Genomic DNA, 14,430 nt, shown 5'->3' on the forward strand with positions numbered 1-14,430 from the left:
GAACATTCTATAACGCATGGCAAAAGTCAAGTTTTTACTTGCTAGAATTTTGTCATACACCCCACAATAGATCTCATTCAGACATACAAATTTACATACATGCATTCATTCGCCAATGATTCCCAGCTTCCAGCGGCGGATTAAGTCAGTCTTTTTAATTGGTGATCTCCCAATCATGTGGTAAAACCTCTTCTACATTATAAAATGCTTGTGTCACTAAAAAGCGTTTCAAACGAGTTTTTAACACCTTGGGCGTTGGAGCGTTTTTTATTGAATTTGATAATTTGTTGACGAATGAACACCTGCCTGTGAAGGCAAGCGTTCATAAACCACCGTTCTGTGTCTACCAGTACGGTAGTTATCTCTGCCTCTAGTCTCACACGCATGTATGTCTCGGCCATTCGTCATGGTACATTTAGACATACAGAACAGAGTTGTTTCCAAGATGTAGAGACTGGGCAGCGTTAATAGTTGTAAATTTTTGAAGGCTTCCTTGCACGACTCTCTAAATTTCAACAGAGCGATAATGCGGATCGCTTGTTTTTGCAGCTTGAACACTCTCATAAATTGATTGTTTGCACAAGCTCCCCACAACACCAACCCGTAAGTGAGATGGGGGTAAATCAAGCCATAATACGCTATCACCAGAACCTGAATAGGGCAGTATTTGGCTAGAGACCTCAAAACATTAATGCCTGAGGCCAATTTGGAGCAAACGTGATCGATGTGATTATTCCAAGTCAAACCCCAATCTAGGTATATTCCCAGGAATTTCGAGCAGTAGACTTCTTCCAGCATTGTGTCAGCCAACATAACAGCAGGCTCGTCATGCCTGTCTACTGATCGCAAAGCAAAATTTAGAAAATTAGATTTTACAGAATTTGTCTTAAGATTGAGAACTTACTGGTTTAAAGTGTGTGCATTAAGTAATAGAAAAATCATCAAACGTAATAAATTTTAAGCTTATTAAGGATTAAACTTGTTAATTATTGTTTATACTCTAATTAAAACCCCTATATCCCAGGAAGGTTCATTTATGGCTCGTTTATACCTTTCAGCTGAAAGTAGGTACTCTGGGTACAGCAAAAACTGATGTATCACTTAAATCTGGGCAACCTTATGGATATACAAGAATGGCACATCACTAACCACAAGTGTTGAGATATTGGGGTGTGATTATGTCGATAAATCTAGTTTGTTGCGGTAGATGATTCTTGGAATTGGAAGGGCTCCTTACTTGTTAAGGGCTGTTACTAGCCCAGACATAAGAGCGTGCTACTCCCTGCCTGCTTTGACTGGAGAGGGTGGTCCAGAGCTGACTTCTCCTCTTGTAGACAAGACTAAGAGCAATGCCCGAAATCCTTCTTCATGGATCTTGGCAGGTGGCGGCCCCTACCATCGACCTTGCCTATCCAGAATATCCTGTCACTCTAGGCCAGCGCAAAGGTCCTTTTGGGACTACGTGGAATTCTTGAACTTCTAGTACTAACAGAACAAAAAAAAATCAAAAAAACAACCCTATAATTTGAAACTTTGTGAGAAAATATGCATAGGTTCAAGTAAAAATTCGGGCATTTCTCACCGTTGATATTATTAAAACAAGTTACATATTCCATACATATTCAACATATATTCAACAGATAATACATAATGCTGAGATGATTACAAATTTCTATTAGACGTCAAGGGCTTGCTTAGACATTTCATAAAATTACAATTATAAACGAAGATAATCATAATAATGCATGTGCCCAAGGATTAGTACACTGGAAGTAAACTCCTGTAATTATTCAGTGGCCAGTATCTTGGCTTCGTGGATGACTACCGGATGGTAAAAAACGAGTGTAAACTCAACTATTTTTTGTACACAAATGATGGTTTTCAAAAATATAGGGCAGAAGTTTTTCAATTTAATGAGCTGAGAATGAAGGTTTGATTGAACAAAACAAAAACATTGAAAAGATTGTATTAATGTAAGTGAGTCTAAAGGTCCTATGTTACAGCTATTTTGAGGTCAGAATTCGAGGATGTTTAAGGGAATATGATGTGTTGGAGTAGATTTTCTTTATCCCACTGTGTTTTAAATAGGTTTTTGATTCATATAAAGCCTTGTATTATTGTTAGGTCATCATTAGGTTGTGATTTGATGGATTTGAGCATGACACAGTTTTCCCAGAATCTATCAGAGAGCCAAGACTGCGTAATAATCCCAGTGGTTCTGATTTGACTATAAAGGAGGACTCTTCCAGTTGCCATTGATAAATTAAGAAATACAATGTTAATAAATCTAAAACTAAGAAACCAGCTAAAAAATAATCGATCATGTTGGTAAAAAAAGCCAATACTGCACCTTACTCCTTCACGTGACACATCCTGTTTATCCTTATTTGCTTCAAGACAAAGTATGTCGCATCTAAATGTAATGGTTGGAATTTATATTTTCAAGTATTCTAAAAAAGTTGGACTGCTCTCACCTTTGTACTGCTCCCATATATTTTATTCCATGCACTTGAAAATGTATGTCTCTTTTTATAACATTTCCTACGTTATCACATAATTTTATTACATATAACTATTTTTGACATTAATATTCATCTAAAAGCACCTCGTCAGATATAATCTCATCCAGTGATCTGTTTGAGAGATAACTGATCAAATGAGTATTAAGTGAAAGTTCGTCTATCGGACAGATGTCGTGCCTATATCTACAAAGATACAACGTGCCTCGTGAAGGAGACTGGCAGTGGTCGGTGGATTATAATACACCCATAACTGATCGCGAATTAGAGTGTGTAGCGTGGCGGTGATGCGCATGCGCGCGGCACGCACTCGTGCAGAACAGACCGCTGCTCGGAGTACGCAGGCGCAGTGGCTGTATCATAGCGCAACGCACGCGCACACGTCACGGCACATTGCCCTACTGCCCTTTGTCCCTTAATTTACACTTTTTATATGAGCAGCATCCTTAGCGATAGTATACTGGATCTGGTAGAAATAGTAGAGGAAAGGAGTTACACGAAGGCATTATATTGTATTTCTAAAGTTCAGACGTCCGTCACTTACATGTTAATGTGTTACGCATTACAATTGATTATTGAGTTTAGTCATTGATCATAATCAAAATCAAAAATCAATTTTATTGTAAGTAGTTAAAGAAACTATTCTATACTTTTCAAAATAAAGTTTTTAGTAACGCATGAATCTAAAAAAAATAGTGTTTACAGACTTGTTTTTATTATTTGACTTTAACTATTCAAATATATTTTATCAATCTATAACAATATTTTTGTACATATTTTATTTATTAACTGCTTATAGCATTTTAGAGTCATGTTTAGACGTAAAGCTGTTCATTATAAAATTTGTATATATTGTGTTTAATATGTAACCTGATGTAAATTTTGTTTTGTTACTTCCAAAACTATAATTATAAGATCAATAGTTATAACAAATTAAAGTAACGCATGATGGATGATTTTTCAAAATCACACTACTATTCGAAAAGGTTTTTGGAATATGTTGTTTTAATTCTCAACATGTGACTACTAACTACCTTACCAAATAAGATGACAAATTCATTTTATAAGTGTTCAGTGTAGTAACCAGAATAGTATGAAAGTGGCCTTGTTTAATTAACTAGTTTGGTACAATATTACAGACAAAGCACTAAAATTAATAATATCTTTACATTAAGTTATGTATAAAATCTTTACAATGAGTTTGCATTTGTATACTAAAATAGCTGTAATATCACAGTGTAGCTGGATACCAACATACAGAAGGCATCGGATCATTGATTTGTTGTATTAAAAATGTCAACATTCTTACATAGTGTTGTGTGTTGAGTAATGTCGAGTGTCTCTGTATACTTGAATAATGTAAGTAAACTGTATGTAAATTAACCATTTTTATGTACGTTTTGTAACATTCACACTGAACTAGATTTGAGTTACAGTGGTTGTGTCAAAGAGTATTTGAACTGCAATGAATGAATGAATTGAATGTTTTATTCACAGCTGTTATATAAGATATGATTATAATGAAAATTATAGCCAATAACTCTAAGGTCTAAGCGACTGTTAAACTTTGAACTAGAGGTCGCGGAAGGGCGAGGAGACACACCAATGTGCATGATCGGTGCATGCTCACATGTGAACGACAAACACATTGCAGACCAAAGCCACTTATTAGTTGACCGAATTAGATATTAGTTGTATTAGTCTCTACCTTACCCTTTTGGTAGGTCATAACCCTAGATATCTTGCACTACTTGTAGCTGAAAACTGTGTTGTACAATAATATTTTTGTTACCTACGACGTTTTCTCGCGGTGCTTAGTTCCATAATCTCTGTTATTAACCAATGACACAGTCACTTAACTTGTCTTTGGAATTGGTGTTCAGATTCTCTTAGTGAGAATCAAAGACGGACTGATCATAGACACATTTGTGTTTGTTGTGAAGATGAAAGTTCTACAAAAGGCATGTAAGTGGTAAATTGGTAAAGATTGCAGTGTCTTAACAAAGCAGCAACATGTGAATTGTCCCCTAAAGATAAGTGTCCCAAATTCAAATTTTGAATATTGTACAACTATCATCAATCTTGCTCATGCTCTGGTATCCGTCTTTTTTGAATCCAACGTCAGAGCTCTATGAGCTGAAAACAATTAATTAGCTTAACTACATAATCCATGCGGGTCTTTGTGATGATTAAAAAAGATCAGTATTACGGATACCAGAACCTTTTACATCAAACTTTTCCTACTTTTCCACTCTACTTCCCCGTTGATTTTCATTTTTGTTGCTGCAACTCTAAAAAGAACGAATGACACATTTAGGCGACTATATCGTTCTCTTAAAAATTCATGATTTTCTCTTGCTCCAATTGATTGTAAGTTGGATTGCCATCTTTGGCTAATAATTCCACTTTTAAAATCAGAAATTTTGAAAATTGGATAATCAAATGAGAATCGGTCATTGAAATTATGACAAACGCTATAAAATTGAAATGTATGATTAAGATAACTATTAATTAGACAACCAATTTATTATTATTGATGTTTTTGCCGCGTAGCATGGGTGATAATAGAGATAAGTGTAAATATAATTATTACTGAAAGAGCCGAACAGTAGGTAGATAGGTCCGTGTAGGTATGTGAGCACCCTAGTTACTGGGCCTCTCTAGCCGTGTCCCTGGATGTCAACTGGGGAGAGAGGTTGTGGACGAGGGACCTGCAGACTGAGGAAGACCAAGACTCGTGTTCAGGTTGACTGCTCTTGCAGAACTCTGCAGACGCTAGGTCTTCAGTGGACCCGCGAGCGTGCTCCTGACACCACGTGGTGTTCGTGACGTGCTAGTCGCTGTTTACTTGTGCCAAGGCTGAGCGGATTACATCTGCGGAAGCGTCTCTTATTGTTTACACTGTTTAGTTTCATCACGTTTAAACATTATTATTATTTCAGTTTAAAAAAAAGATTAGCTTTGGAACTTTGCAAACAAAACCTAATTGTATTAAAAACCACTATTTAAAATTTGCTTACTTTTGTTTTGTCAACAATAATTTAACCGCTAATTTTTATAATTATTGTGATTGTATGTAGTAATTTATTTGATTTTATTTCAATTTTTTATTTAAATATAAAGGAATTAAGGATATTTGCTGAGATTTCTCACATTTGTCTCGTTATTTTTTGGAATTTAGAATCATTAATAAATATAGTTTTAAAGCCTTAATTATGTATTCTTCCATTATTTATAATCATTAATGACGTACAGTTAGTTGTAAAAATATAGATGTATTATATTTATTAAAAAATAAAACTAACTGGTACAGTATTAGTAAATATGTAGTGCCTCTTTATAACTTTAACATTTCATTTTGAGTATAATTTTATGGAAAACAATGAGTATAAATCAATTTAATTATGAATTTTAACTTGCAAAAATAATTTTTATACAACTAACTTTTATATATTATTTATTCCTGTTAAGAATACTGAACAATATATATATATATATATATATATATATATATTAACAATATATATAGAATATATAATATATTAACATTGTTAATATATAATATATTAACATTGTTAAAAATATATATATATATATATATATATATATATATACCGTAGAGCTTTTAAACACATTTTTATCACAAAACATTTGTCTAGTTTTTCTCTTTAGATACGAGACTAAAATAAATTAAAGTTGACGTTATTAACTTAAAACACGCACTCTCAACTTTGTAAATAATTATAACTACCTAACATTACTGATGTTCAGGACCCTAGTTTATCTTTTTTTCCATTTAAGTGAAGCTCATTATCTTAAATTAATTTAACTTGTTTGATTTTCAATTATTGTAACAAAGGTGTACGATTGTTTTCATGAATATAAAAATGCATATTATATCATTCCGCTTTGATTATTTTGAAAGGCGGTTTTGTGCATAATCAAATGAGATTCTGTTATGTAGTATAAATTTGTAATGTTCAATCAAAACAGTTATAAATATGCAAAGTAGCAATTAACTTTTAGACAAGTAGTAAAAGTTTACTTTGCTGTCCAAGAGAACGAAAAGGCTTTCTAGAGAGTAAAGTAAAGGACCCTTTTATAACTGCTATATTCTAGACAACTATTAACAAATACAACATTGTTTAACTATTGAGAATGTGGTAGATATAAGTCTTGTATGTTATAGTGGTTCATTAGGCATATGTGCAGTTTATTAATTTAAATTTTAGTTGGCAACGTTCATTGTCGTTAAAACGGGAAATAAGCTTTCTGTCATCCCCGTGAGAGTTGCTGTAAAGTGACACTTACCTCACTTGATACACGATATCAATGCTTGTCTAAATTTGTACAATGAACATGACAGACTAACCCAACGCAACACGTTTTAGAAGAAAATACAATAAGGAGCTCATAACGGTGTGTTGTTTGTTTGACTTCCCTGTAAGTTCGTACATAGTACGTATGTTAGATAGAACATGTCGAGTTTGCTCACGGTTTCTTCCGTTCACTGCACTTCGACCCGACAAATTGGTTTTCTAAAAAAGTTTGATCTGCACTGTTTTTGTAAAGAATTACTTTTCTCAGAAATTGTCCTGTTTTAGATTTTTAAATTTGAACAGTATTTCAGCGGATTAAATTATTGACGAAATTCGATACTCGCAGTTTATAGCCAGATCAATTATAGTTTTGAAGTATGAATCAGTAAATTAGAAGTATATTTTTTACTAAAATCCTGTGAGTTCAAAAATAGTTTTATCAAAACATATTCATTCACAACTGAAGGTTAACTTTTTAAATGCTATGGAATACTAACAGACAAAAACGTTTTGTTCCAAAATTATAAACTGAATTATTATGCATATTTAAGATTTTAATTTAATAACAAATTACCTGTATAAGATGTCGCAAATGAAAATTGATTTTCAATATTTAATTATTAACAAAAAAAATTATTGTGTTATTTATGTTCTTGATAATAAATACCTAAGAATTTTCAAAACAAAAATAAACCTGAGCACCGCTATTTTAATAACACATTGTTATTTTATACATTATTTTGTAGTATATTCTGATACTTGCGACTGATTTTGTGAGGAAGCTGTCCGTATTTACAAAAGCTTTCTAGTTTCATTACATTGTAATAATATTTACATACAGCGATTATTTCACTTTGTTTTGGAAAAAAAGTACTGCATTTATTGTTACCATAATAAATGCCTTAGGTTAACGTATAATATCATAATTTAAATTAAATATTTCTAAATGTTACGTATTTGTGAAGTTGTTAAAAAGTAAACTTTAGATGTTGAAAGGATAAAACGATTCCAGTGGAGATTTCTCAATTGACGTTGAATAGATCATTATACATATAACATGAAAATAATGAAACAAGGCGATGTCGATGTGAAACAATGTTTAGTCCTCAGGGACCCTTTCAGATTAGTGTTATATTGACAAAATAGTGTATAATTGATTATGTGATTATGTATAAAAACTCAGAAGAAACGAGAAATTATCTCAAAAACAATGTAGGAGTACATCAGACCATGTAACAGGTTTCGCTAAGCCTCGAGGTTATTGCGTTATCTAGATGACATCGTGGTGGTAGTCATCCTATGGTCTGTAAAGCTGCCTTGGCCTAATTACTGCTAACAGTACTAAAGGTTACCTGTAATCCATGCCAGGACTGCTGTCTCCCGTATCCTCCGCTGTTTGAAGGAAAAGGACCTATCTTTTACGCCATCTTGGCCGGGCGAGAAACGTCAACTCAAGGGACATGTATCGTCATCGAAGTCAATCTTGCTTATATAGAATTAAAGTTTCATCCTAATTTCAGGCCCATAGTACAATTCGTTCTTGATAATCGCCTATGACTCACTTCACTATCGCTCCTCCAAATCCCTTAAAGGAACATGCACATGCTAAAAATAGGATATTTAGAAAAATGTATTGTCCGATAATTTATCCCTTTAGATGCCCTTATATTTCGAGAAAAAGGTAGCCACACCACGTGTCACGTTACAGGCTTTTCTGAAAGGTTGCCTGCAAATCCTTCATTATCTATAAGTCCTGCAGACAGTAAGACACACATACAGAAAAGAAAATATTTCGTTCCCTCGGCAGACGAAAGAAAACTTGTGACTATCTACTGAGTGATAGCCTTCAATGATAAAATCTTTCTTTACTGTAGATATCTTGTCGCATTGTACATTCATATTTTTTATTATTAAATAAGGTTTTACAGCAGTTTTCAAATAACAAACGTTTCAGTGAGCTAGAGAGGGTACTACAATGCAAAAGTACGATGGAATCAAATCTTATCACCGACTTTCAACATTTAATTCCTTTCGAATTACATTTTCTTTGTACTCTATGAATAAATATTTCATGTGTTAAAACCTAATACGATTGTACTCAGTTTGATATCAAATTTATTTATTTTACAATTATTTTATTGACATCCTGGATACCCATAAGGCCAATGTAAAAAAATGTTCCGTAACGTACAGCCAAATCCCATGGGATGACATGCACCATCATCGAACACAGAGTTGCATATATAGTAATAAAGCTTTATGCAAACCTTCAAGTCTAGTAGGTCAGTTCGTTTTCGAGGTCTCTTGCGGACAGACAGGCAGAAATGTTTCAAGACCCTTAAGTTACAGGCTTCGCTAACGCTTAGCCATCTGGCGCGGTTAACGATCGTTGTCTTTCCTACAGAACATTTCTCTATGTACTCGTCTCGTTTTTCACGAAAGAATAGACTGTGTGCTTATATCATGCAAATCCAGTTCTTGGCTGCCGGAGTACAATGTAACCTATGGTTACAAACTGTATAAATTCCCACTAAGATGAAATGTTCGAGAATAAATCATCGGGAAACATAATGTCGGCATCAGCGGCCCACGTACTGTTGCTAAACTGCCAACTCGTAGCCAGACCGTGAAACCACGTAGCCTAAATAACTAACTGCTGAGCTCGGTCCCCGCGCACAGTCGATGCCGTGCTGCCGCTGTGCACAACGTGCGCCTGACGCAGCATTATGCTCAGCTTTGCACGTCCCATTAACTGCGAACTCGCTGCATTCTTCGCAATAAATCCACTGTAGCAGAACGCGCTGTAACAATTAACCACCAACTGAGCGTGTTGGTTTCAGTTTAACAATAATGTAAATTTTTACTCCACTTTCTCCCATCCGTAAATCTGAATTAATTGGCTACTTGCGTTTTCTAGGCAGAAATCACGAGTTATTTGACAGTTGAGGTGCACTAACTGAATCATTGTGCCGAAAAGGAATTAATTTGTTAAAAATCTATTTTTCTCACAATTAATTGAGACATTGTCATCTTAGATGAAACACTCTGTAAACAATCTAGCAACACTCAGTCAACGCTAGCATAGTCGTCGTGGATATCATTACATTATATCGTCCATGTGATGTTTATATTATGAAAGTTACATGCTATGTGTATTTTTTTATATTAAAATGTAACTTTAATACTTCTGTAAGCTTTAATTAGCTGCTATTCGTCTTTTCAAGTAGTCCATCTCTGAGTTGTTGATGAAAACATTGTGGGATACATTAATTTAATGGTACTGATTAGACAAGGACTATGTCAAGACTCTCATTGCATCTCAATTGGATGATGCAACAACTCTTATGTTAATAATAAACCGGTACTACGGAGTATCGAAAGACCGGACAGAACGCAACCAAAGTCCGCAGTGAAAATGGGTATTTTACAGAGCCACCCAATTCCAGTATACCTTAGCTACAAACTGTTGTTAAACTAAAATCTTCAAGTAGATAATTTACATGACAGTATCACCAGTCTCAGGCTAGATCGTATGGCCATGCTACCAGTCTCAAGTTAGGTTACATGACAGTATCACCAGTCTCAGGCTAGATCGTATGGCCATGCTACCAGTCTCAAGTTAGGTTACATGACAGTATCACCAGTCTCAGGCTAGATCGTATGGCCATTCTACCAGTCTCAAGTTAGGTTGCATGACAGTATCACCAGTTTCAGGCTAGATCGTATGGCCATGCTACCAGTCTCAAGTTAGGTTACATGACAGTATCACCAGTCTCAGACTAGATCGTATGGCCATGCTACCAGTCTCAAGTTAGATTACATGACAGTATCACCAGTCTCAGACTAGATCGTATGGCCATGCTACCAGTCTCAAGTTAGATTACATGACAGTATCACCAGTCTCAGGCTAGATCGTATGGCCATGCTACCAGTCTCAAGTTAGATTACATGACAGTATCACCAGTCTCAGGCTAGATCGTATGGCCATGCTACCAGTCTCAAGTTAGATTACATGACAGTATCACCAGTCTCAGGCTAGATCGTATGGCCATGCTACCAGTCTCAAGTTAGGTTACATGACAGTATCACCAGTCTCATACTAGATCGTATGGCCATGCTACCAGTCTCAAGTTAGATTACATGACAGTATCACCAGTCTCAGACTAGATCGTATGGCCATGCTACCAGTCTCAAGTTAGATTACATGACAGTATCACCAGTCTCAGACTAGATCGTATGGCCATGCTACCAGTCTCAAGTTAGATTACATGACAGTATCACCAGTCTCAGACTAGATCGTATGGCCATGCTACCAGTCTCAAGTTAGATTACATGACAGTATCACCAGTCTCAGACTAGATCGTATGGCCATGCTACCAGTCTCAAGTTAGATTGCATGACAGTATCACCAGTCTCAGGCTAGATCGTATGGCCATGCTACCAGTCTCAAGTTAGGTTACATGACAGTATCACCAGTCTCAGGCTAGATCGTATGGCCATGCTACCAGTCTCAAGTTAGGTTACATGACAGTATCACCAGTCTCAGGCTAGATCGTATGGCCATGCTACCAGTCTCAAGTTAGGTTACATGACAGTATCACCAGTCTCAGGACTAGATCGTATGGCCATGCTACCAGTCTCAAGTTAGGTTACATGACAGTATCACCAGTCTCAGACTAGATCGTATGGCCATGCTACCAGTCTCAAGTTAGGATTACATGACAGTATCACCAGTCTCAGACTAGATCGTATGGCCATGCTACCAGTCTCAAGTTAGGTTACATGACAGTATCACCAGTCTCAGACTAGATCGTATGGCCATGCTACCAGTCTCAAGTTAGATTACATGACAGTATCACCAGTCTCAGACTAGATCGTATGGCCATGCTACCAGTCTCAAGTTAGGTTACATGACAGTATCACCAGTCTCAGACTAGATCGTATGGCCATGCTACCAGTCTCAAGGTTACATCAGTAGTCTCAGACTAGATCGTATGGCCATGCTACCAGTCTCAAGTTAGATTACATGACAGTATCACCAGTCTCAGGCTAAATTACATGACCGTATCACTAGTCTCAGGATAGATTAATGACCTTATCATCAGTCTCAGTAAAAAGGAAATACTAATGTACACATTATTTAGTATGTACTTTAAAAACATTAGTTCGATAAACGATGAACATTTTTACTTACAAAAAGCTATTAGATGTATTACCAATTTCATTTTTACTTATTTAGTCCTTTATTTTTATCTTAGAATTATGGAAGATATTTCATTTTAAAGATTATAAGTAATACGCATCCGTCAGCTTTTTCACATTTTTGATATTTTTGTTCTTTATGCCGAAAAAGTCTAAAAGCTGTTTGCAATTCTTCATTTGAATATTCATAAAAAAAACATTTAAAAACAAAATTTAAAAAAATATTTTGGATGCTTATTAATCGTATTTTCAAAAAGATATGTGGTAAGAATCAAGGTCGTTTCACTAGAGCCGGCTCTTAACTATTTTGGTGGTTTACTATAGTAACATATCCTTGCGTGCAATTTTAGTCACTGTTCAGCGATAAAACAGGCATTAAGAGCCGACTTGGTTTCTCCTCGGTCACCTTTGGAGCGGCCGCTGGAGCGGTACTTCCTCGCAATCAACATTCGCTATTACCAGCCTAGCGTTACAACGCTAACGACGAAAAACTGATGAGCTTATGAGGGTTTTTGTTGGCGAAATGTAGAGGCAGACGTGACACGAGACCGAGTGAGTGACGGTACCGCTAGGGGGCGTAACACTCGGTCAGACACGGTCCTGGATGTGCTGCCGCTGGTCATCCACTGTCCGGTCTGTACCTGTACTCTGTGTCTCTCACTCGTCCTGGTGCTCCTGTGCGATGTCTTTACGTTTTATTCACTAATTTATTGATGTAGTCGGTTTTGATCATGATTTCAAACTTCTGCTTTGTTATTATAGTGTTACAATTTCATAATCATTGTTTTTCATTTTACCTTTATATTGCGTTGTAGAATAGAATAGCATATATATTGAATAATAATGTACTCGGTCCTCGGATTTTTTAAATTTTTATTTGTTACAGCATTTTAAAATCTCGTATTTCGCTATTAAGAAAACAATTGATTGTTTTCATGGTTTTAACTAGATATTTTATTATTTTGAGATATATTTTTCACAATTTTAAATAATTAGTATGTATCATTTTGTGGGTACCATTTTTACTTTTGCGTTCTATTTTCTTCATATATTTTATATTGTTTTGCAACTAACTGTTGGTTGTAAAATTACTCTCTAGAAATAAATCTGAACCAATTCAATACTGCAATGATTAATCAATTTATAGAAACCATTGATTCATTTCATTTTCATTCAGTCACAATGTGTAGAATAGTGCCTAAACTCTCAATACGCACAGGGTTCAAATCGCGGGAAGACAAAATGTACTGTGAGATAGTAAATTAGTTTATTTCTAAAAAAATATAAGACTAATCGCCGGATCTAAAATAGCCAGCTGATCACTGCTCACTAATTTTGAAATACACTTATTTCCGATTCATATACACATACAACAAATAATTTATAGACTACCATTGTCAATCCTTTAATTGAAAAATACCAACTTTAAAGTCGTTGATTAAATTAGTATTCACAGGATTTCTTCCATCAACATTAACGTTCTTCTTGGCTTACTTTGTCGTGCCGAACTGTGTGGTAAGCGATATAAAGAGCAGGACATGCGAAGTGACGTGACAATATAAAGTGATGACTACAGTGGTCTGATGGGTTAATGTGCAAGTCTTGTCTCAGTGTGTGTGCTGTGTGTTGTGTGTCCCTCACGATGTTGAGTGTCCGCCCCCGCAAACATCCCCACGCAGGATGTTTCTCTCCACTCTCCAGGTATAGTCTACTGGAACTATTTTACTATTTATATACAGGATCATCGTGACTCTCCGGACAGTTATTTGCATTGTTTCTTATTTGTGGCAACAAATGATACAATGTTGAACAGTACGACACAAACATATTTTACAATATAACAGTGGCGATTATGTTTCTTTCTGTTCCTTTGTGTTTATTTTCGGAAAATTCATAACTCTAAGACGGTTTACGTTACAGTGTTTCAGTTTGGCATGAATGTTTGCCTCACTATAACCCAACCCACTACTAAAAATGAAGGTTTCTTATACTATAATTTCAAAATAGCGGGCTCTTTAAAGTTTTGATGTGAAATTTTACGCAAACCAATAATCAAACCGTGGTAAAGAGTAAATTGTCATATAAAAAAGTAAAGCGAAAACTATATCGTTTGTTTCATTGGATAATAGGTACTTGACAAATTTCGCTTATACTATTAACTAAATGTAGATCTTATGCACTGGAAATTACTTGGAAAAGTCGCCACTTAATCTGTAATAATACATTTTCCAGTTATTTACTATCATGTTATAAAGTCTTAATTATCACACGTTTTGGAGTTTTCAAGTGTCTTAAGTATTATTATCATATGAAATAATAATTAAGTAAAAGTATCCAATTAAAAAGTTTCAAACAGCAACCTTTTTCATTTGTGATAGTATATTTGAAAA

General features: G+C 35.1%; 1 protein-coding gene across 6 annotated transcripts in view; it reads left to right on the top strand.

The window, feature by feature from the left end:
- Positions 1 to 14,430, top strand: part of LOC124364748 (protein PRY1-like) — a 189,820-nt gene that overhangs the window by 115,534 nt on the left and 59,856 nt on the right. The gene's annotated exons all lie outside the window — the stretch shown is intronic.

Source organism: Homalodisca vitripennis, chromosome 1 (assembly GCF_021130785.1).
Source record: "Homalodisca vitripennis isolate AUS2020 chromosome 1, UT_GWSS_2.1, whole genome shotgun sequence".
NCBI classification, from domain to species: domain Eukaryota; kingdom Metazoa; phylum Arthropoda; class Insecta; order Hemiptera; family Cicadellidae; genus Homalodisca; species Homalodisca vitripennis.